We start from the raw sequence: 23416 nt of genomic DNA on the forward strand, positions 1-23416 counted from the left end.
TCATTGGGCCGCATATAAGGCTCAAAACAGGCCCAATTTAGTAATTTGGCCATAACTTCCTCAATATTCATCGGAATTGGGCTTATAATATATCGTTGGAAAGCTCTTTTCAAGCCCCATCCAAATACACTACTATTGGACCCATATAATGGACCAACCAAATTGGATTGGCTGTTTTCTTAAAATAGTTTATCAAAAATAGAGAGAGGAGAAAAGAAATTAAAACTATCCGCAACACTAAACTTTCCACAATTCACTCCATTCGATTATGATTCGACGTGAAAGGTACTCATCACTGGGTTTGGTTTTGGGGAGACACAAATGGGTGTCTACAGAAGCCCCCACTTTGACTGAGTTTGGAGAAACGCAAGTTTTGAAAACAAAAGTCAAAGTATCGATAGGGACGGAGAATGATCCAGAACGTTCTGCGATCCTAAATCATTATTGCAACGCCGATACCTGCAAACTAGTGTTAGTTAAACAGATAAAAGAGTTAAGAAACGCGTATCTTGCACCGTCGAGCACACGTCTCTAGAGGTAACTGATTTGCTACTGTATTCTGGTATCTTTGTACTTTTGACGACCTCCTGCAAGCTAGAGAATACCGCCTGAAGACTGCTACGCTTGTAACTGCCTCCAATTCCACCATGATAGACTTCTGCAAGCTAGAGAACACTATCAAAGATTGCTTCGCTTGAAACGATCCTCTTCCGCTTTGTGACCATCTTCCACATATTAGGGAACACGATCGAAGACAACTGCGCTTGAAATCACCTTCAGTTGTTTGTGGAAACTCTCCGCAAGCTAGGGAATGCTGCCGAAAATATCCTCGCTTGAAGCTATCCTCATTTATTGCGATAATATTCCAAAGAAAATTACCAAAGACCTCCGCTTGTCGATCTTTTAAAGCTCGCTTGAACTTTGCTTTTGTTATGCGTGTACGTCGGCGCTTTGCTGCTTGTGAACCAGTATGTCGGTGCTTTTGCTGTGATGACAATCCTCTTTTATGATGTATGACAACACAACTCTTGTATGATGTATGACAATCCGATTTAGGGAAAGTTGTCAATGCTTCGTAACAATCCATCCTTGGAAATGTTGCCACGATGAAGCGACAATCCATATCTCGGAAAATTTGCCAAAATCCAATTTTGGGAAAAGTTGCCCATGCTTCGTAACAATCTGTCATAAGAACTTTGCTACGATCGACAATCCACATCTTGGAATATAACTTTTGAAAGCAATCCACCTTGAAAATTTGCCAATGCTATGTGACAATCCTTTTGGGAAAATATTGCCACTATTGACAATCTACGTCTTGGAACATTTGCAAAAAAAGAGTCGACCGACAATCCACTTCGGGTAAATTTGCCACTTACTGAAATGAATGACAATCCACGTTGAGGAACCTTTGCCGAAATTTATGATGAATAGAGTCCTACAACAATCCTTTGGGAAATTTTGCCATAGGGAATTGGGTGTATGACAATCCAATATCGGAAAACTTGCCAGCGATGACAATCCAAACTTGGAAAAAATTGCCAGACAGAGAAGAAGCACGACAATCCACGCTTGGAAACTTTGCCAGAGATGACAATCCAATCTTGGAAAAATTGTCGTTTAAGATGAATGTGCGACAATCCACTCTTGGAAATATTGTCAGTTTGAGGTGACAATCCAATCTTGGAAAAAATTGTCGTATAAGTGATGCGCTTGCTTTTGAACCGATGCCTTGGTACTTGTAATGAGCCAGTGTTTTAGGCGCTTATGCTAAGTGAGACAATTTTTTTTCAGGTCAATCACTTACTACGATTATAATCGAGCCGACTACTAACCATGTAAATTTGCTTATAGGGGCTAACTAGCGTACCAAGGAACCCGAAATTGCTATATGAGGTCGAAATAACCGTCCTGAGAGGCTTCGAGCTCTGTCGCCGCTGAAATATCTCCAGCGCCAAGAATTGGCTCTGTCGCCAGACGTTGGGATCTAGTGCCAGGCGCTGAAACCTGTTGCCAGATGCTGGATGTCGTTGTCTGGCGCTGGAGTCAGGTCTTCCCTATTCTGCTCTTGCTGCCGCTGTTGCTTGGTTTTGCTCCGAACTTTGAGCTTGGTCATTTCCTTTCAACCAAATCCGCTCAAATCTTTTGTAAATTAAAGCTCTTCATCTCTAATTTACTGATCTATGTAACTCATCTTATCTTGGAGGAATCTCCTGTATCATATTCGCGGTATTTTTGAAAAAAATCTGGGAATGTCCTCGCTTGTTGGGATGCACCTGCATTTATATCTTTGACTATAGGACATTTCTTATCTTTATTTAGGGTTGACCTAAGACTTAGTGTTGCTTGACTCATTGACTTGCCGTGACTCAAGGTATGAACTTGACTCGCTGGAGGGAATATTTCAAGCGTTATCTAGAACTTGAACCCCACTATGATCATACACTTAAATCGCCAACAAGTTTTTTAGGAACTTGTAAACCGTTTACGAGGTGAAGGTTACACCCCTTAACGATCTAAGAGATCGTCAACTCCAATAGGTCTTGAACCATGACTGGTAGTTCGGGGATGAAGGTACAAAACAAACCTAAAAGAGATTGAACCTGCCCTAATCATAGGCGTCTAATTTATTCTGATTGTATTCATGTGCGCTTTCTGACTAACATTCAATCAATAGGATTACCCTAAACCTGTTTATCTATGTTGGTTGAATTTAATTCACAAATAAAACTATTATTGACGATCACTTGAATTATAATCATATTAACCCTAAACAAGATGATTAATTATCTTATTAAGCGTGATTACAAGTACCAATTCCCTTTAAACATGTATAAAAGTTGTGATCAAGCAATAACAATAAATATCAAGCAACATAATAATAATAATAAAATTATATATAAGTTCTCCGTCAATTAACAAATAACATGAAATAATTCGTAAATTAACAAATTACTGAAACAATTCGTAAATTAACAAATTACGTTAAATTATATAATTCAACACAACAATAATTATAATCATAATCATCAAAATCATGTATATGTTAAAGCATAATAATAGCAAGATCCTAGGCATGATACTAACAAGATTAATAACAAACGCTAGCATGTCACTAAGTAATAAAGATCAAATATATAGCCCTAACATGATAATAACATGAATATTAGGAAAGAAAATAAGAAGCATCATAATAATCATACTTGATTTAAGGAGCTTATTCTTTATCCTAAACATCATACTAGGAATCATTCTTTTAATCGTACTTGATATTAGAAATTACCCTAAACATGATATTAGGAATCAAAATAATAACTTAAACATGATTTCTATATCAAAATATCAATTAAACAATTAAAGAACTTACTTGAATGCCTCGTACCTCTTTTTAATAACAAAATACACACGTGAGTGTAGACACCCATTTGTGTCTCCCCAAAACCAAACCCAGTGATGAGTACCTTTCACGTCGAATCACAATCGAATGAAGTGAAAGTGTGGAAAGTTTAGTGTTGCGGATAGTTTTAATTTCTTTTCTCTTCTCTCTGTTTTTGAAAACATATTTTAAGAAAACAGCCAATCCAGTTTGGTTGGTCCATGATATGGGTCCAATAGTAGTGTAGTTGGATGGGGCTTGACAAGAGTTTTGCAACGATATATTGTAAGCCCAATTCCGATGAATAATGAGGAAATTATGGCCAATTTACTGAACTGGACCCGTTTTGAGCCTTATATGCGGCCCAATGATCTAGGGGAGGGCCTAATATGATTTATCATTCTTAATGCAATTAGGAATGGTTTTAGTCTTCTAGATTCTTCTAAATGGTTCTTTTCATTCCTAATTCAATTAGCATTGATAAATTGACTTTTGTTGACTTTTCAGAGTTTTAATTAAAATCAAAGAACATTTTTGAGGAAAAGATACGATTTTATCCTCATGTACGGCCAAATTTATCTGATTTTAGAAAACGCGTCAAAAACAGGATTGGCGCCTAACGCCAGGCATTGGCGCCTGGCGCCAGCGTTGGCGCCCGGCGCCAATCTCGTTTGGCGTGCGCCAATGCTCTGTTTTGTTAATTTTATCTTTTTGGTTGATTTCTCTATAAATAACGTCTTAATAACTCCGTTTTCGATAACCAGTTTTCAATGATAATCATCTAAAACTCCGTTTTCATTCACCAATTCTCATCAACATTCATCTATATTCATCTACAACCAGTTTTCAATTCTCTTTCATTCTCTTTAATCATTCGCTAATTCTCATCAAAATTCTCTCTAATCATTCATTCATCTCTTTCTTTCTCTTTTCTAAACTAGTTTTTTAAATACAAAATTCCGCGTTCGCAAGATCTAGAAACACCTAGCCATATTCGAAGTTGCCTTCGCCCTAGACGTGAAAGGTTTAATTTCCGAGGGTTTGGTCCCAAATCTCTCTTTCAATTATTTAATTTAATTGTTCTGATTATTATTTTCCTTGAAGTTACTAACGTGTGTATTTTGTTATTAGAAAGAGGTACGAGGCATCAAAGTAAGTACTTTAATTGATTTATTGATGTTATGATGTAGAAATCATGTTTAAATTGTTATTATGATATTCCTAGTATCATGTTTAGGGAAAAAGTTATAATATCAAATATGCTTATTATGATTCTTGCGATTCTTCCTATTCTCTTCCTAATATTTATGATTGTTAGTATCATGTTAGGGTTAAAGATTTGATTTTTATATGCTTAGTGACATGCTAGGGTTTGTTATTAATCTTGTTAGTATCATGCCTAGGATCTTGCTATTATCATGCTTTATCATGATTATTTTAGTAATGATTATTATTATAATTATTATGATTGTTATTTCGATTATTATCATTATTATTATGATCATGAATATTATTATTATTGATATGATTGTTATTATGATTATTATTATTATTATTTTTAATTATGATTGTTATAATTATTATTTTGATTATTATTTATGATGATTATTATATGTTGCTTGATATTTATTATTTATTGCTTGATCACACCTTTTATGCATGTTTAAAGGGAATTGGTACTTGTAATCACGCTTAATAAGATAAATAATAATCTTGTTTAGGGTTAATGTGATTATAATTCAAGTGATCGCCAATAATATGGCTAGGATTTCTATTTTAATTCCTGAATTTGTTTCGGCAATGATTTAGAATGAGTGGATGAGACTCGAAAAGTTCCTAGCATTTCATGTGCGTAATTTTGATTAACATTATTGTCATATGCATAAAAAAAAGATTTCATTGGAAATTCCATCCGTAATGAGTTAAAAACATAGGATTTTACACGTAGGAAATTTGAGAAATATCTTTCACAACTAGGACCGAAATAACACCGCGCGAAACTGGAAAATTTTATCGAGCACAGAAAGCTATTGAGGCATGTGGGAAGTAGCACCAGGGGCCAGAGCATTGGCGCCAGCATTTTAACCATAGCGCCAGACGCCAGCATTGGCGCCAGGCGCTACAACTAAAAGCTGGCGCCAGTGTCTGATTGTTGGCGCCAACCTCCCCCAATACCGAGCCAGAAATATGCGTTCTAATTTCGACCGGTTTTTCGTATTGTTTGCTCGATCCTACTTCCTGATTGAATTTTTTCTCACTTTTCTGAAACCCATATGTGTTCTACATATGGACATAACCCTCTGGGAATTCATGCTCCATATACCCGATTGAACGCTCTGTGCAACAAAGGGTACATCCGAGATTGTTGAATTCACCAAACCATGGAAGCGAATTTTTTCTAAAACTCGCGGTGTCCCATCCACTCGCGCCAACCCTTCACGGTTAGGCTTCCGCGCGGTGCATCCGGACAATTAACCATGGAACCTTTTTGACTAAACCATATCCCGAACTTTAGAGAACTAGAGCCATGGTTAGGTTGCAAACTCATTGCATCATATTGTGCCTACTTGACTAATTGTGCATTATTTGTTTTGCATACTCTATGTGTTTTTCCTAACCGTTTGTTTGACTTGTGATTAAGCTTAAATAAACTAATTAATGACTAAAGGACTTTATTTTATTAATTAATTAATTAATTAGAGCTAATAAATACTCCGTATACCTAAAATCGAGTCATAGTTCCTTTAAGTCAACCCGGATTTTTATTCCCGTATACTGCACAAGCGTCAACTTGTTTTGGTCATATCTGGAGTTCTAGAAAGAACTACGAGTCGTACAACATATGGATCTGTAGCCCCGAGTTTTATCTTTAATTTGGCGTTGGTTTAATCTAAATCAGAGTCACATATCAAAAGTAATGACTAAAATACCACAGCTTATCCAGTTTAATGCATATACGTGAGGTCTTAACTTAGTCTTTGCTTGAGTCTAGTCACATAGTCTAGCCACATGGTCATGACACGAGTCTTAACATGTAACCTACACTCACTAGTCTTAGCACACACTTTGTACATACTCTTTTCACACCATGACCATGTCTTAGGTTCATGCATGAGTCGATCTTTTCCGTCATTTGAGTTGGGGGGTACATTCTATTCCTAATTCTTCATATCCCTCCATCTACATCATTTTTCCTTCATATTCTATTCCAATATTTCTTCACTTCCTCCATCCATTGCATGTTGAATAAAGTTTGAGTCAAATAATTAACAATGAATATCCCCAAATTCCTTTTCCATAGTACTTGGTCGAGGAGAGAAGGGCGATTAATCAAGGACAACCTCTTTATTCAGGTCTCACTTTTTGATAAACCGATTCGTCAAAAGAGGAAGGCTAAAAAGATAATGGCAACTCAAGAAGAAGTCAATGAGCTTAGGAACCAATTGGTTACCGTGACTGAGACACTGAAGCTACTCACACTCAAGATCGATGATCCCATGAAGCAACAACAGATGGACCTCATGCAAGAGAGTCTAAGCAAGCTATCTAGTGACTATAAATTTCAGGGCATGAGTTCACAAGGGGTCTTGCTGGACAAGGAACTTCTTCCACATAAGTTCAACGCCACTGACATCCCTAAATTCAAGGCAACTGATAACCCTTACTTTCATCTAAGATCTTTTGAAACCATAATGAACATTAAGGGTATCGATAAGAAGGTTTTCCCCTCTTTGTTCCCACTATCTCTCGAAACCGTTTGTCAACAGTGGTTCTTTTCTCTCGAGAAAGAAAAAACCTCTTCTTCGGAGTCGATAACAAACGCTTTCATAGATAGGTATAAGTGCAACATCCAAGACGAGACGGACCATAGACAACTTGAGATGTTAAAACAAAAAGAAAACGAAGGGTTCACCTCTTTCTTCAATAAATGGAGGGAAATTTCCGCTAATATGGTCAGGGCTCCTACCGAAAAGGAATCTATGAGGATTTATATCAAGAATCTCCAAGGGAATTATTCAAGGCACTTAAAGTACCAACACAATTTAAGTACTTTCAAGGCTGTCTATAATATAGGCATTGACATTGAAGATGACCTTCTGAAAGATAATGGTGCGAGAGGAAAGAAGAACGACCATCCTTCTTCTTCTTCTCCCATTAATGAGGTACATGCCACGAACGCCTCTAAACCACGAATCCAAATATCAAAAAGGGTGTTCACTCCACTTGGTATGAGTTATGAAACAGCTTTCGAGAAGCTACATCACAAAGGACTAGTCATGCCCATAGCGCCCATCAAAGATCCAGTTCCAGAAGCCAGGCCACCTAAGTGGGATCCTAATAAGCATTGCAAATATCATCAAGGAAAGGGTCACGACACTAAGGAGTGTTGGAAACTCAAAGAATCTATTCAAGATCTGATCGATAACAATGAAACTTCCGAGATTCTAGCCATCGAAGATGACCAAGCATCCTTTGATCCATCACTTCTTATCACACCTGTAGGAGAGCCCATGATCGAGACAGCTTATATAACCTCTCTCTATGAAGTGGCCATAATTGAGGAAGATGAAAGTCTTTTCTTAGATAATACCGAGGAAGACTCGTCAAGTCTAAAAGAGGACGTTCGAAAACTGCAAGATGTCATTGCCATGCTCTTGAATGTGGTAGAAGGATTAGCAAATCGGGTAATGGCCATGGAACAAAATTCTCGCCAAGGGTTTAATGAAGAACTCAATGCTCCTAAGCCACAGGCAAAACGGACCATTGAAGAATACACACCAATAGGAATGACTTACAATGAAGCTTTTGACTGTCTTCACGATCAGGGTCAAGATCCTCCATCTGAAAAACATTTTCCCAATTGGGATCCAAATTCCTATTGCCGATACCATAGAAGTCGCAGTCACACTACTGAAAAGGGCCTCGCCCTCAAGGATCGTGTTCAAGACTTCAGTGATTCAAATCTCCTTCATGTTCCTCCGCGCGACAAAGAATGCCAAGATTAGTAACAATAGTAACAGTGGCTGTAAAGGGAAGAAGAACGACTATCCTTCTTCTTCCGAAAATACCTATTCTAGCAACAGTGTTGGTACTTTCGACCTTAGTGAGATCCTATCCATGGGCAATCGAAAGCAACTGAGATAGGATTTCACCGCTATTGGAATTGGCTACGATAATGCTTTCGATCGACTCCATGCCAAAGGACTCATTACTCCCATCGGACCTATTCAAGATCCCCCACTTGAGAAGAGATCGCTTAGTTGGAGTCCAGACGAACACTGCAAGTACCATCAAGGTAGGGGTCATGCTACTGAGAGCTGTTGGAAGCTAAAGAAGGCTATCCAACATTTGATTGATAACATCAAGCTTCCCATGTCTCCAGTTAACAAGAAGAGCGAGTGATGATAAAGGAAACAACGCAAGACAAGAGGCGAGCTTCAACGACAAGATTTCATGAGCTCTTTTTCTATTTCTTTTTCATTTTTTTCCTTTACCCAATAAGTCTAGCATTGGCACCTTTTTTTTTCCTTTAAATACTTTTTTAGATTCTCTATTTATTTTCTTTTAATAAAATGAGCATTTATTTCCTTATATATGATCATTTCATTATATTGCATTAAAAAAAAAAAATCCATGTTGAATTAAGCACAAGGTATACCAATGATTTAAGGCACCCCTTGTAGCCACATCATATCTCCTTTCACCTTTCAAATTTACAATCCTTTCTTCATAAACCACTTTGAGCCTCGTCTAACGATAGACCTTTCTTTTTTCAACCTACATCTACCTAACCTTGGGATGGGATGGTGTGCAACTTATGCAATTTTCAATTTCATAAAAAGCTTGAGTGATTCAAAAAATTAAAATAGCAAAAACAATAAAAGTGTACAAAAGGGCAAGTGTTCCAATGTCTTTGATATGAAAATATCTTCGATAAGAACACGTCTCAGATTGCGTCTCTTATCGAGTGCTCGGTACCGTGCCCGAGAAACATGAATGCCAAGTGAGTGATAGACCGCATGATCGGGATTGTCAACACTAATAAAAATAAAATAAATGCTAAAGCAAAAGAAAGAGCTAAAAAAGAATAGAAACTCATGCATAAAAATACAAAGATTCAAAAGCAAGGTTGCACACCTTGGGGGCTTATCGAGGGTCTTGAGCCTTTATCCCCTTCTTCTATAACCTTTAGCCTAACCACGTTACAACCCTTAAAAATACCTTTTTGAGGTATACACATACTTGTGCGAGGTTCGGCTAGAGCTACGTTCGGCCTGATTCCTAACGGATACGTAGGCAACCTCACATCGAGGTGCGGCCGTAATAAAAATGCATTCATATTCACATTCACACACTTACACCATGATCATATCAAGGGATCTCCTATGCTCATCCCTATTCACTTAGAGCTAGAATTGGGGGCTTGATCCCTACATCATTAGCTTACCTAGCCTAAGAGTCACCACCATTTGACTCTTTTAACAAATAATATCTTTCCACACACTTAGCTCTTGTGGCCTAGCTTTAGTGTCACTATCACACAAATCACACATACATGACCAAATATACTTCCCTTAGGAACCCTTTGTCTTGGAATCTTAACATAAAGCATGCCTTGTCATATTACTCATCACTCATCATTGCACCACGAAGTATAAAGTACTTAGCCTCCGTGCCTAAGTTACCCAAATACTTTCATAATGGAGTCAACAGTTGAGATAGCCTAGGATGGGTTAATCCTTGCACCTTGAGAGATAATATCAAACGACATTTGACTAAGCTCATTCAACATGCACCTTCAAAACTTCGATTCTTTTTCGCATCTTTCTTTTTCAGGAGAAAGTCGACACCCTCCACAAAAATTACGGAAAATTTTTGCTTTTTTGCATTTTCGAGTCGTATAATCAACACTATGCACACACGGGTCATGAGTCACACGTTTCATTTCACTTCGAGTCGAGTCAACCTCGAGTCAGTCGATCACATCGAGTCAAGTTTATACCTTGAGTCGTGTCAAGTCAATGAGTCAAGCAATGCTAAACCTTAGGTCAACCCTAAGATGATTAAAGAAATTGGCAAAGTTCTATAGTCGAAAATAAATACAGGTGCAGCAGAATGGGGAAGACCCTACTCCAAATCTTGACGCCAGAGATATTTCAGCAGCGACAGAGCTCGAAGCCTCTCAGAAAGGGGATTTCGACCTCATACAGCAATTTCGGGTTCCTTGGTACGCCAGTTAGCCCCTATAAGCAATTTGACATGATTAAGTAGTCAGTTTGATTACAATAACAATAAGTGGTCGACCTGATGAAAGATTGTCTCACTTAGCTTAAAGCGCCTAAGAATTGGCTCATCACGGAAACACCGATATACTGGTTTTAGCGGAAGCAAAGTTCAGGCGAGCTTTAGAGATCGACAAACGTTGGTCTTCGGAAATTTTTCTTCAGAATATTATCGCAACAAACGTTCAAGTACCGAAGCTCTATTGTTCAGAGACGCGTGAACATCTCTGTAAAAGCTCTTTGCTCCAGAGACGCGTGGGCATATTATTCAAGCTCTTTTGTTCAGAGACGCGTGGACATTTCTATCAAAGCTCTTTTGTTCAGAGACGCGTGGACATATCATCAAAAGCTCTTTTGCTCCAAAGACGCGTGGGCATATTATTCAAGCTCTTTTGTTCAGAGACGCGTGGACATTTCCTACAAGCTCTTTTGCTCAGAGATGCGTGGGCATCCTAATATCAAGCCTCTTCGTTCAGAGACGCGTGGACACATCATTCAGAAGATCATATAAAAAATAAGCTCTTTGTTCAGAGGCGCGTGAACATATCCAAAAAAAAGAAAAGAAGCTCTTTGTTCAGAGGCGCGTGAACATATAAAAAAGAAGCTCTTTGTTCAGAGACGAGTGAATATCGAAACAACAAGGTGGCGTTCCCTAGCTTGTGGAGAGTTGTCACAAACAACTGAGGATTGTTTCAAGTGAAACATTCTTCGATAGTATTCCCTTAGACGTGGAGTATTATCATAGCGGAAGAGGATTGTTTCAAGAGAAGCAATCTTCGATAGTATTCCCTTGGACGTGGAATATTATCAATGCGGAGGAGGATCGTTTCAGGCGAAGCAGTCTTCCAAATTGGAAGCAGTTACAGGCGTAACAGTTTTCAAGCGGGATGACATTCTCTAGCTTGCAGAAGGTCATCAAAACAATCGGTTACTTTCAGAGACGTGTGCTCGACGGTGCAAGATGCGCGTTTCTTAACTCTTTTATCTATTTAACTAACGCTAGTTTGCAGGTATCGGCGTTGCAAGAGTGGTTAAGGATCGCAGAACGTTCTGAATCATTCTCCGTCCTTATCAATACTTTGACTTTTGTTTTCGAAACTTGCGTTTCTCCAAACTTAGTCAAAGTGGGGGCTTCTGTAGACACCCATTTGTGTCTCCCCAAAACCAAACCCAGTGATGAGTACCTTTCGCGTCGAATCACAATCGAATGAAGTGAAAGTGTGGAAAGTTTAGTGTTGCGGATAGTTTTAATTTCTTTTCTCTTCTCTCTGTTTTTGAAAACTTATTTTAAGAAAACAGCCAATCCAGTTTGGTTGGTCCATGATATGGGTCCAATAGTAGTGTATTTGGATGGGGCTTGACAAGAGCTTTCCAACGATATATTATAAGCCCAATTCCGATGAATATTGAGGAAGTTATGGCCAAATTACTGAACTGGACCCGTTTTGAGCCTTATATGCGGCCCAATGATCTAAGGGAGGGCCTAATATGATTTATCATTCCTAATGCAATTAGGAATGGTTTTAGTCTTCTAGATTCTTATAAAAGCTTCTTTTCATTCCTAATTCAATTAGCATTGATAAATTGACTTTTGTTGACTTTTCAGAGTTTTAATTAAAATCAAAGAACATTTTTGAGGAAAAGATACGATTTTATCCTCCTGTACGGCCAAATTTATCTGATTTTAGAAAACGCGTCAAAAACAGGATTGGCGCCTGGCGCTAACGTTGGCACCTGGCGCCAATGGCCAATTCCTGGCGCCAATCTCGTTTGGCGTGCGCCAATGCTTTGTTTTGTTAATTTTATCTTTTTGGCTGATTTCTCTATAAATAACGTCTTAATAACTCCGTTTTCGATAACCAGTTTTCAATGATAATCATCTAAAACTCCGTTTTCATTCACCAATTCTCATCAACATTCATCTATATTCATCTACAACCAGTTTTCAATTCTCTTTCATTCTCTTTAATCATTCGCTAATTCTCATCAAAATTCTCTCTAATTATTCATTCATCTCTTTCTTTCTCTTTTCTAAACTATTTTTTTAAATACAAAATTCCGTATTCGCAAGATCTAGAAACACCTAGCCATATTCGAAGTTTCCTTCGCCCTAGACGTGAAAGGTTTAATTTCTGAGGGTTTGGTTCCAAATCTCTCTTTCAATTATTTAATTTAATTGTTTTGATTATTATTTTCCTTGAAGTTACTAACTTGTGTATTTTGTTATTAGAAAGAGGTACGAGGCATCAAAGTAAGTACTTTAATTGATTTATTAATTTTATGATGTAGAAATCATGTTTAAATTGTTATTATGATATTTCTAGTATCATGTTTAGGGAAAAAGTTATAATATCAAATATGCTTATTATGATTCCTGCGATGCTTCCTATTCTCTTCCTAATATTTATGATTGTTAGTATCATGTTAGGGTTAAAGATTTGATTTTTATATGCTTAGTGACATGCTAGGGTTTGTTATTAATCTTGTTAGTATCATGCCTAGGATCTTGCTATTATCATGCTTTATCATGATTATTTTAATTATGATTATTATGATAATTATTATGATTGTTATTTCAATTATTATCATTATTATTATGATCATGATTATTATTATTATTATTGATATGATTGTTATTATGATTATTATTATTTGTAATTATGATTGTTATAATTATTATTTTGATTATTATTTATGATGATTATTATATGTTGCTTGATATTTATTATTTATTGCTTGATCACACCTTTTATGCATGTTTAAAGGGAATTGATACTTGTAATCACGCTTAATAAGATAAATAATAATCTTATTTAGGGTTAATGTGATTATAATTCAAGTGATCGCCAATAATAGATTTGTTTGTGCATTAATATTCAACCAACATAGACAAACAGGTTTAGGGTTAATCCTATTGATTGCATGTTAGTCAGAAAGCGCACATGAATACGATTAGAATAAAGTAGAGGCCTATTATTAGGGCAGGTTCAATCTCTTTTAGGTTGGATTTGTACCTTCATCCCCAAACCCTTATTTGGTTCAAGACCTTATGGAGTTGACGATCTCTTGGATCGTTAAGGGGTGTAACCTTCACCCTGTGAACGGTTTACAAGTTCCTAAAACTTGTTAGCGATTCTTTTGCTCTATCTTCTTTCCCTTTGGACGCCATCGTATTTTAGTGTATGATCACAGTGGGGTTCAAGCTAGGGGATTAACGCTTGAAATTATTCCCTACATTTAGTAACTTCAAGGAAAATAATAAAACAATTAAATTAAATAATTGCAAGAGAGATTTAGGACCAAACCCTCAGAAATTAAAACCTTTCACATCTAGGGCGAAGGCAATTTCGAACAATGCTAGGTGTGTCTAGTGCTAATGTATAAGGAATTTTGTTTGTAAAAGAGTTGGTTTAGAAAGAGAGAGAGAATCAAGAAATTCTTGATGAGAGTTGGTGAGAGAGAGAATTGGTGAATGAAAACGGAGTTTTTAGAAGACTATTTATAGAGAAAATCAGCAAAAAAAGATAGAAAATTGAAACAGAGTTCTGATGCGCATAAAACTTGATTAGCGTCAACGTTGGCAATTAGCGCCAGGCGCTGAAGGTTAGCGCTAGGCGCGAAGACTTAGCGCCAGGCGCTAATGCTTAGCGTCAGGCGCTAATAATCAATTTCACGCGTTTTTGTTTTTATCATATCTTTTGATGCGGAAGTCCAAATAAGACGTATAATATGTCGTTGGAAAGCTTTTAAAGTCTACTTTCTAACCCAATTAGAATAAGATTAAAATATTTTGTAGATAAAAAATATGGCCAAAATAGTAAAAGGGTGTCAGTTTTGGATAGAGTTTCATGTCTCATTCATATCTTTTCCGTTATAACTCGGATTTAATATTATAATATATCATTGGAAAGATAATTTCAATATCTATCCAACCATATAAGATTTGGATAAATATTATGAGGCACGAAAATAAAATCTGAATATATTCCACTTCGTACAAAACAAGGATTCTTAAAAGGAGTAGTTTTATTCAATTTCAAACTCTTTATAACATAATTATCAATCATAACTCCATTAGGATTTAAAAGAACCTTCTTGAGTATTCTAGAAGACTATAATCAATCCTAATAGCTTTAGGAATGATAATTCATAATAGGCCCTCCCCTAGATCATTGGGCCGCATATAAACACCAAATCGGGCCCAGTTTAGTATTTTGGCCATAACTTCCTCATTATTCATTGGAATTGGGATTATAATTTATCGTTGGAAAGGTCTTTTCAAGCCCCATTTAACTACACCATTATTGGACCCTTATCATGGACCAAAATCAACTTGAATGCACGTTTTTCAAAAATAAGGTAAGAGAGGAAATATTTTCAAAAATAGAAAGAAGAGATATTTTAATAAAAAACATCCTCATCACTAGACTTTTCACACTTTCGCTTTGTTCGATAATCAAATGACATGAAAGGTATTCATCATTGGGTTTGATTTTGGGGAGACACATTTGGGTGTCTACAGAAGCCCCCACTTTGACTGAGTTTGGAGAAACGCAAGTTTCGAAAACAAAAGTAAAAGTATCGATAGGGACGGAGAATGATTCAGAACGTTCTGCGATCCTAAATCATTCTTGTAACGCCGATACCTGCAAACTAGCGTTAGTTAAACAAATAAAAGAGTTAAGAAACGCGTATCTTGCACCGTCGAGCACACGCCTCTAAAAGTAACCGATTTGTTGCATTTTGCTGTTGTGACAACCTTCCACAATCTATGGAACGCCATCTTGTTGTTTTGATGTTCACTCGTCTCTGAACAATAGAGCTTTTTGGATATGTTCACGTGTCTCTAAACAAAGAGCTTCTTTTTAATATGAACTTATGAATGATGTGTCCACGCGTCTCTGAACAAAGAGCTTGATAATAGGATGCCCACGCGTCTCTAAGAAAAAGAGCTTGATAATAGGATGCCCACTCGTCTCTGAGCAAAAGAGTTTGATAATAGGATGCTCACGCGTCTCTGAGCAAAAGAGCTTAAAAGAAATGTCCACGTGTTTCTGAACAAAAGAGCTTGAAAGAAATGTCCACGCGTCTCTGAACAAAAGAGCTTGAAAGAAATATCCACGCGTCTCTGAACAAAAGAGCTTGAAAGAAATGTCAACGCGTCTCTGAACAAAAGAGCTTGAAATAAATACCCACGCGTCTCTGAACAAAAGAGCTTGAAAGAAATGCCCACGCGTCTCTGAACAAAAGAGCTTGATGATATGTCCACGCGTCTCTAAACAAAAGAGCTTCGATACTTGAATGTTTGTTGTGATAATATTCTGAAGAAAACTTCTGAAGACCAACGCTTGTCGATCTTTAAAGCTCGCTTGAACTTTGCTTCCGCTATGCCAGTACGTCGGCGCTTTTGATGCTTGTGAACCAGTATGTTGGTGCCTCTGCTGTTTATGAACCATTATGTCGGTGTCTCAAGGAACCCAAAATTGCTGAAAGAGGTTGAAATAACTGCTCTGAGTGGTTGAGCGTTCTGTCGCCGTTGCAATGCCTCTGGCGCTGCGATTTGGCTCTGTCGCCAGACGTTGGGATCTAGCGCTAGGCGCTTAAATCTATTGCCCGACGCTGGATGTTGTCGTCTGGCGCTGGAGTCGGGTCTTCCCTATTCTGCTTTTGCTGCCATTGTTCGTTGCTCGGTTTTGCTCCGAACTTTGAACTTGGTCGTTTCTTTTCAACCAAATCCGCTCAAATCTTTTGTAAATTATAGCTCTTCATCTCTAATTTATCGATCAATGTAACTCCTCTTATCTTGGAAGAATCTCCTGTGTCATATTTGCGGTTATTTCGAAAAAATTCGGGAATGTCCTCACTTGCCGGGATGCATCTGCTTTTATATCTTTGACTATTGGACTTTGCTAATCTCTTTAATTATTTTAGGGTTGACCTAAGGTTTAATGTCGCTTGACTCATTGACTTGACACAACTCAAGGTATAAACTTGACTCGCTATGATTGACTCGAGGTTGACTTGACTCGAAGTGAAATGACACGTGTGACTCATGACCCGTGTGTGCATTGTATTATGATTGTGCGACTCGAAAATGCAAAAAAGCAAAAAAATTTTGTCATTTTTTGTGGAGGGTACCGACTTTCTCCCGAAAAAGAAAGACACGAAAAAGAATCGAAGTGAAGTTTTTGAAGGTGCATGTTGAATGAGCTTAGTCAAATGTTGTTTCTCATAGTACAAGGATTGTAACATCTTAGACTATCCTAGTTGACTCGATAATGAAAGTGTTTAGGTAACTGAGGAGCGGAGGCTAAGCACTGCATACTTTGATGCAATGATGATTATGATTGATGGGTGATTTTGAGATGACAAGACATGCTTCAGCGTTATGTTAAGATTTCATGACAAAGGGTTCCTAAGGTAAGTATATTTGGTCATGTATCTGTGCGGTGTGTAAAAGTGACACTAAGGTAAGGCCGCAAAGGCTAAGTGTGTGGAGAAAATATTATTTTTAGAAGAGTCAAATAATGGTGACTCTCAGGCTAGGTAAGCTAATGATGTAAGGATCAAGCCCCCAAGTCTAGCTCTAAATGAATAGGGATGAGCACAGGGGATCCCTTGATATGATCATGGTGTGAGTGTGTGAATGTGAATATGAATGCATTTTTATTACGGCCGCACCTCGATGTGAAGTTGCCTACTTATCCGTTAGGAATCAGGCCGAACGTAGCTCTAGCCGAACCTCGCACAAGTGTGTGTATACCTCAAAAAGGTCTTTTTTAAGGGTTGTAACGTGGTAAGGCTAAAGGTTATAGAAGAAGGGGATAAAGGCTCAAGACCCTCGATAAGCCCCCAAGGTGTGCAACCTTGTTTTTTAATCTTTATAATTTTATGCTTGAGGCTTTTAATTCTTTTTTAGCTCTTTTTTTTTTGCTTTAGCATTTATTTTATTTTCATAAGTGTGGGAATCCCGATCATGCGGTCTATCACTTACTTGGCATTCATGTTTCTCAGGCACGGTACCGAGCACTCGATAAGAGACGCAATCTGAGACATGTTCATATCAAAGACATTGGAACACTTGCCCTTTTGTACACTTTTATTTATTTTTATTATTTTTATTTTTTGCTATTTTAATCTTTTGAATCACTCAAGCTTTTGTTCTTTGAAAATTGCATAAGTTACACACCATCCCATAGATGTAGGTTGAAAACTGAAAGCTCTATCGTTAGACGAGGCTCAAAGTGGTTTATGAATAAAGGATTGTATATTTGAAGGGTGAAAATGATATGATGTGGCTACAAGGGGTGCCTCAAATCATTGGTATACCTTGTGCTTAGTTTGATATGGATTTTTTTTTTTTTTTTTTTTGCAATGCAATGATCATATGTAAGGAAATAAATGCTCATTTTATTAAAGAAAAAGAAATAATGATCCTACAAAATTAATCTAAGGAAAGAAAAGGTGCCTATGCTAGACTTATTTGGGAAAGGGTAAATAAAAAATAGAAAAAAGATCATGAAATCTTGTTGTTGAAGCTTGCGTCTTGTCCCTTGGCTTATCATCACTTGGTGTTCTTGCCGACTGGAGGTATTGGAAGCCCGTTATTGTCGATCAAATATTGGATTGCTTCCTTTAGCTTTTAACAGCTCTCAGTAGTATGACCCCTACCTTGATGGTACCTGCAGCGTACATTTGGGTTCCAACTAGGCAATCTCTTCTCAAGTGGGGGATCTTGAATGGGTCCAATAGGAGTAATGAGTCCCTTTGCATGGAGTCGATTGCATCATCGTAGCTAATTCCAATAGGGGTGAAATCCTTTCTTAGTTGCTTTCTAAATCCTCGATTATCCATGGCTAAGATTTCATTAAGGTCAAAAGTACCAATATTGTTACTAGAGTAGGTTTTTTCGGAAGAAGAAGGAAAGTCGTTCTTCTTTCCTTTACAACCACTGTTACTATTGTTACTAATCTTGGTCTTCTTTTCGCGCGGGGGAACATGAAGGAGATTTGAATCAATGAGGTCTTGAACACGATCCTTGAGGGCGAGACACATTTCGGTAGTATGACCAGTTGACCACGATCTCTATGGTATCGGCAATAAGATTTTGGAACATTGGGATACCGTTTTTCAGGCGGAGGGTCTTAATTGGGACCAATGGGGTGAATGAGACCTTGATCGTGAATACAGTCAAAAGCTTCATTGTAAGTCATTCCTATTGGTGTGTATTCTTCAATGGTTCGATTTGCACGTGGCTTAGGAGCATTGAGTTCTTCATTATATCCTTGGTGAGAATTTTGTTCAATAACCATCACCCGATTTGCTAGTCCTTCTACCACATTCAAGAGCATGGCAATGACATCTTGCAGTTTCGGAACGTCCTCTTTTAGACTTGACGAGTCTTCCCTGTATTATCTAAGATAAGACTTTCATCCTCCTCGATTATGGCCACTTCATCAAGAGAGGTTATATAAGTTGTCTCGATCATGGGCTCACCTACAGGTGTGATAAGAAGTGATGGATCGAAGGATGTTTGATCTTCTTCGATGGCTAGAATCTCGGAAGTTTCATTGTTGTCGATCAGATCTTGAATAGCTTCTTTGAGTTTCCAACACTCCTCAGTATCGTGACCCTTTCCTTGGTGATATTTGTAATGCTTATTAGGATCCTATTTGGGTGGCCTGGCTTCTGGAACTGGATCTTTGATAGGTCCTATGGGCATGACTAGTCCTTTGTGGTGTAGCTTCTCGAAAGTTGTTTCATAACTCATACCAAGTGGAGTGAACACTCTTTTCGACCTTTGGATTCGTGATTTAGAGGCGTTCGTAGCATGTACTTCATTAATGGGAGAGGAAGAAGAAGGATGGTCGTTCTTCTTTTCTCTCGCACTATTATCTTTCAGAAGCTCATCTTCAATGTCAAGGCCTATATCATACACAACCTTGAAAGTATTCAAGTTGTGTTGGTATTTTAAGTGCTTTGAATACTTCCCTTGGAGATTCTTGATAAACATCCTCACAGATTCTTTTTCGGTAGGGACCTTAACCATGTTAGCGGAAGTTTCCTTCCATTTGTTGAAGAAAGAAGTGAACCCTTCGTTTCCTTTTTGTTTTAACATCTCAAGTTGTCTGTGGTCTGTTTCGTCTTGAATGTTGCACTTATATCTATCTATGAAAGCGTTTGTCATCGACTCCCAAGAAGAGGTTTTCTCTTTGTCAATGGAAAAGAACCATTGTTGACAAACAGTCTCAAGAGATAAAGAAAACAAAGAATGAAAGACTTTCTTATCAATACCCTTAATGTTCATTATGGTTTCAAAAGCTCTTAGATGAAAGTAAGGGTTATCTGTTGCATTGATTTTTGGGATGTCGTTGGCATTGAACTTATGCGGGAGAAGTTCTTTGTCCAGCGAGACCCCTTGTGAACTAATGCCCTGAAATTTATAGTCACTAGATAGCTTATTCAAGCTTTCTTGCATAAGGTTCATTTGTTGTTGCTTCACAGGGTCATTGATTTTGAGGGTTAAAGTCTTCAATGTTTCAGTCACGTCAGCCAACTGCTTCTTGAGTTCATTGACTTCTTCTTGACTTGCCATTATCTTCTTAGGTTTTCTTTTCCGACTCGCTGATTAATCGCCCTTCTCTCCTCGACCAAGTACTGTGGAAAAGGAATTTGGGGATATTCATTGTTAATTGTTTTGCTCAAACTCTATTCAACATGCAATGGATGGAGGAGGTGAAGAAAGATGATGTAGATGGAGAGATATGAAGAATTAGGAATGGAATGTATCCCCAACTTAAATGACAGAAAAAACCGACTCATGCAGGAACCTAAGACATGGTCATGGTGTGAAAAGAGTATGTACAAAGTGTGTGCTAATGCTAGTGAGTGTAGGTGACATGTTAAGACTCGTGTCATGACCATGTGGCTAGACTATGTGACTAGACTCAAGCAAAGACTAAGTTAAGACCTCACGTATATGCATTAAGCTGGATAGACTGTGGTATTTTAGTCATAACTTTTTATCTGTGACTCTGATTCAGATGAAACCAACGCCAAATTAAATATAAAGGTCGGGGCTACAGATCCATAGGTTTTACAACTCATAGTTCTTTTTAGAACTCCATCTATGACCAAAACAAGTTGACGCTTGTGCAGTATACGGGAATAAAAATCTGGGTTGACTTAAAGGAACTATGACTTGATTTTAGGTATATTTATTAGCTATAATTAATTAATTAATTAATAAAATAAAGTCCTTTAGTCATTAATTAGTTTATTTAGGCATAATTACAAGTCAAACAAACGGTTAGGAAAAACACATAGAGTATGCACAACAAATAATGCACAATTAGTCAAGTAGGCACAATATGATGCAATGAGTTTGCAACCTAACCATGGCTCTAGTTCTCTAAAGTTCGGGATATGGGTTAGTCAAAGAGGGTCCATGGTTAATTGTCCGGATGCACCGCGCGGAAGCCTAACCGTGAAGGGTTGGCGCGAATGGATAGGACACCACGAGTTAAGAAAAAACTCGCTTCCATGGTTTGGTGAATTCAACATTCTTGGATGTACCCTTTGTTGCACAGAGCGTTCAATCAGGTAGATGGAGCATGAATTCCCAGAGGGTTATGTCCATATGTAGAACACATATGGGTTTCAGAAAAGTGAGAAAAACTCAATCAGGAAGTAGGATCGAGCAAACAGTGCTAAAAACTAGTCGAAATTAGAACGCATATTTCTTGCTCGGTATTGGAAGAACTTGGCGCCAGCAAACAGAGGCTGGCGCCAGCTTTTGGCTTTAGCGCCTGGCGACAGAGGCTGTCTTCTAGCGCTAAAGTCTAAATACTGGCGCTAATCTTTGTTCGCTGACGCTAGTTCCTACATGCCTCAGCAGCTTTCTGTGCTCGATAAAATTTCTAGTTTTGTGTAGTGTTATTTCGATTCTAGTTGTGAAAGATATTCCTCAAATTTCCTACGTGTAAAAATCCTATGTTTTAACTCATTACGGATGGTATTTCCAATGAGATCTTTTTTATGCATATGACAATAATGTAAATCAAAATTACGCACATGAAATACTTAGAACTTTTCGAGTCTTATCCACTCATTCTAAATCATTGCCGAAATAAATTTCAGGAATTAAAATAGAAATCCTCCCCAGTGGAGTCGCCAAAAACTGTAGGGAATATTTCAAGCGTTATCCCAAACTTGAACCCCACTGTGATCATACACTTAAGTACGGTGGCGTCCAAAGGGAAAGAAGATAGAGCAAAAGAGTCGCCAACAAGTTTTTTAGGAACTTGTAAACCGTTCACGAGGTGAAGGTTACACCCCTTAACGATCCAAGAGATCGTCAACTCCAATAGGTCTTGAACCATGACTGGTAGTTCGGGGATGAAGGTACAAATCCAACGTAAAAGATACTGAACCTGCCCTAATAATAGGCCTCTAATTTATTCTGATTGTATTCATGTGCGCTTTCTGACTAACATGCAATCAATAGGATTACCCTAAACCTGTTTATCTATGTTGGTTGAATTTAATGCACAAATAAAACTATTATTGGCGATCACTTGAATTATAATCATATTAACCATAAACAAGATTATTAATTATCTTATTAAGCGTGATTACAAGTACCAATTCCCTTTAAACATGTATAAAAGTTGTGATCAAGCAATAACAATAAATATCAAGCAACATAATAATAATAATAAAATTATATATAAGTTCTCCGTCAATTAACAAATAACATGAAATAATTAGTAAATTAACAAATTACGTAAAACAATTCGTAAATTAACAAATTACGTTAAATTATATAATTCGACACAATAGTAATCATAATCATAATCATAATCATAATTATCATAATCATGTACATGTTAAAGCATAATAATAGCAAGATCCTAGGCATGATATTAACAAGATTAATAACAAACCCTTGCATGTCATTAAGCAATAAAAATAAAAAATATAACCCTAAAATGATACTAACATGAATACTAGGAAAGAAAATAGGAAGCATCATAACATGAATACTTGATTTAAGGAACTTATTCTTTATCTTAAACATGATACTAGGAATCATTCTTTTAATCGTACTTGATATTAGAAATTACCCTAAACATGATACTAGGAATCAAAATAATAACTTCAACATGATTTCTATATCAAAATATCAATTAAACAATTAAAGAACTTACTTGAATGCATCGTACCTCTTTCTAATAACAAAATACACACGTTAGTAACTTCAAGGAAAATAATAAAACAATTAATTAAATTAAATAATTGCAAGAGAGATTTAGAACCAAACCCCCAAAAATTAAAACCTTTCACGTCTAGGGCGAAGGTAATTTTGAACAATGCTAGGTGTGTCTATTGCTAATGTATGAGGAATTTTGTTTGTAAAAGAGTTGGTTTAGAAAGAGAGAGAGAGAATCAAGAAATTCTTGATGAGATCGAGTTGGTGAGAGAGAGAATTGGTGAATGGAAACGGAGTTTTTAGAAGACTATTTATAGAGAAAATTAGCCAAAAAAGATAGAAAATCGAAACAGAGTTCTGATGTGCATAAAACTTGATTAGCGTCGATGCTGGAAATTAGCGCCAGGCGCTGAAGGTTAGCGACAGGCGCCAAGACTTAGCGCCAGACGCTAATGCTTAGCGTCAGGCGCTAATAATCAGTTTCAAGCGTTTTTGTTTTTATCATATCTTTTTGATCCGGAAGTCCAAATAAGATATATAATATGT

This window comes from Chenopodium album, chromosome 7, assembly GCF_948465745.1.
Source record: "Chenopodium album chromosome 7, dcCheAlbu1.1, whole genome shotgun sequence".
NCBI classification, from domain to species: domain Eukaryota; kingdom Viridiplantae; phylum Streptophyta; class Magnoliopsida; order Caryophyllales; family Amaranthaceae; genus Chenopodium; species Chenopodium album.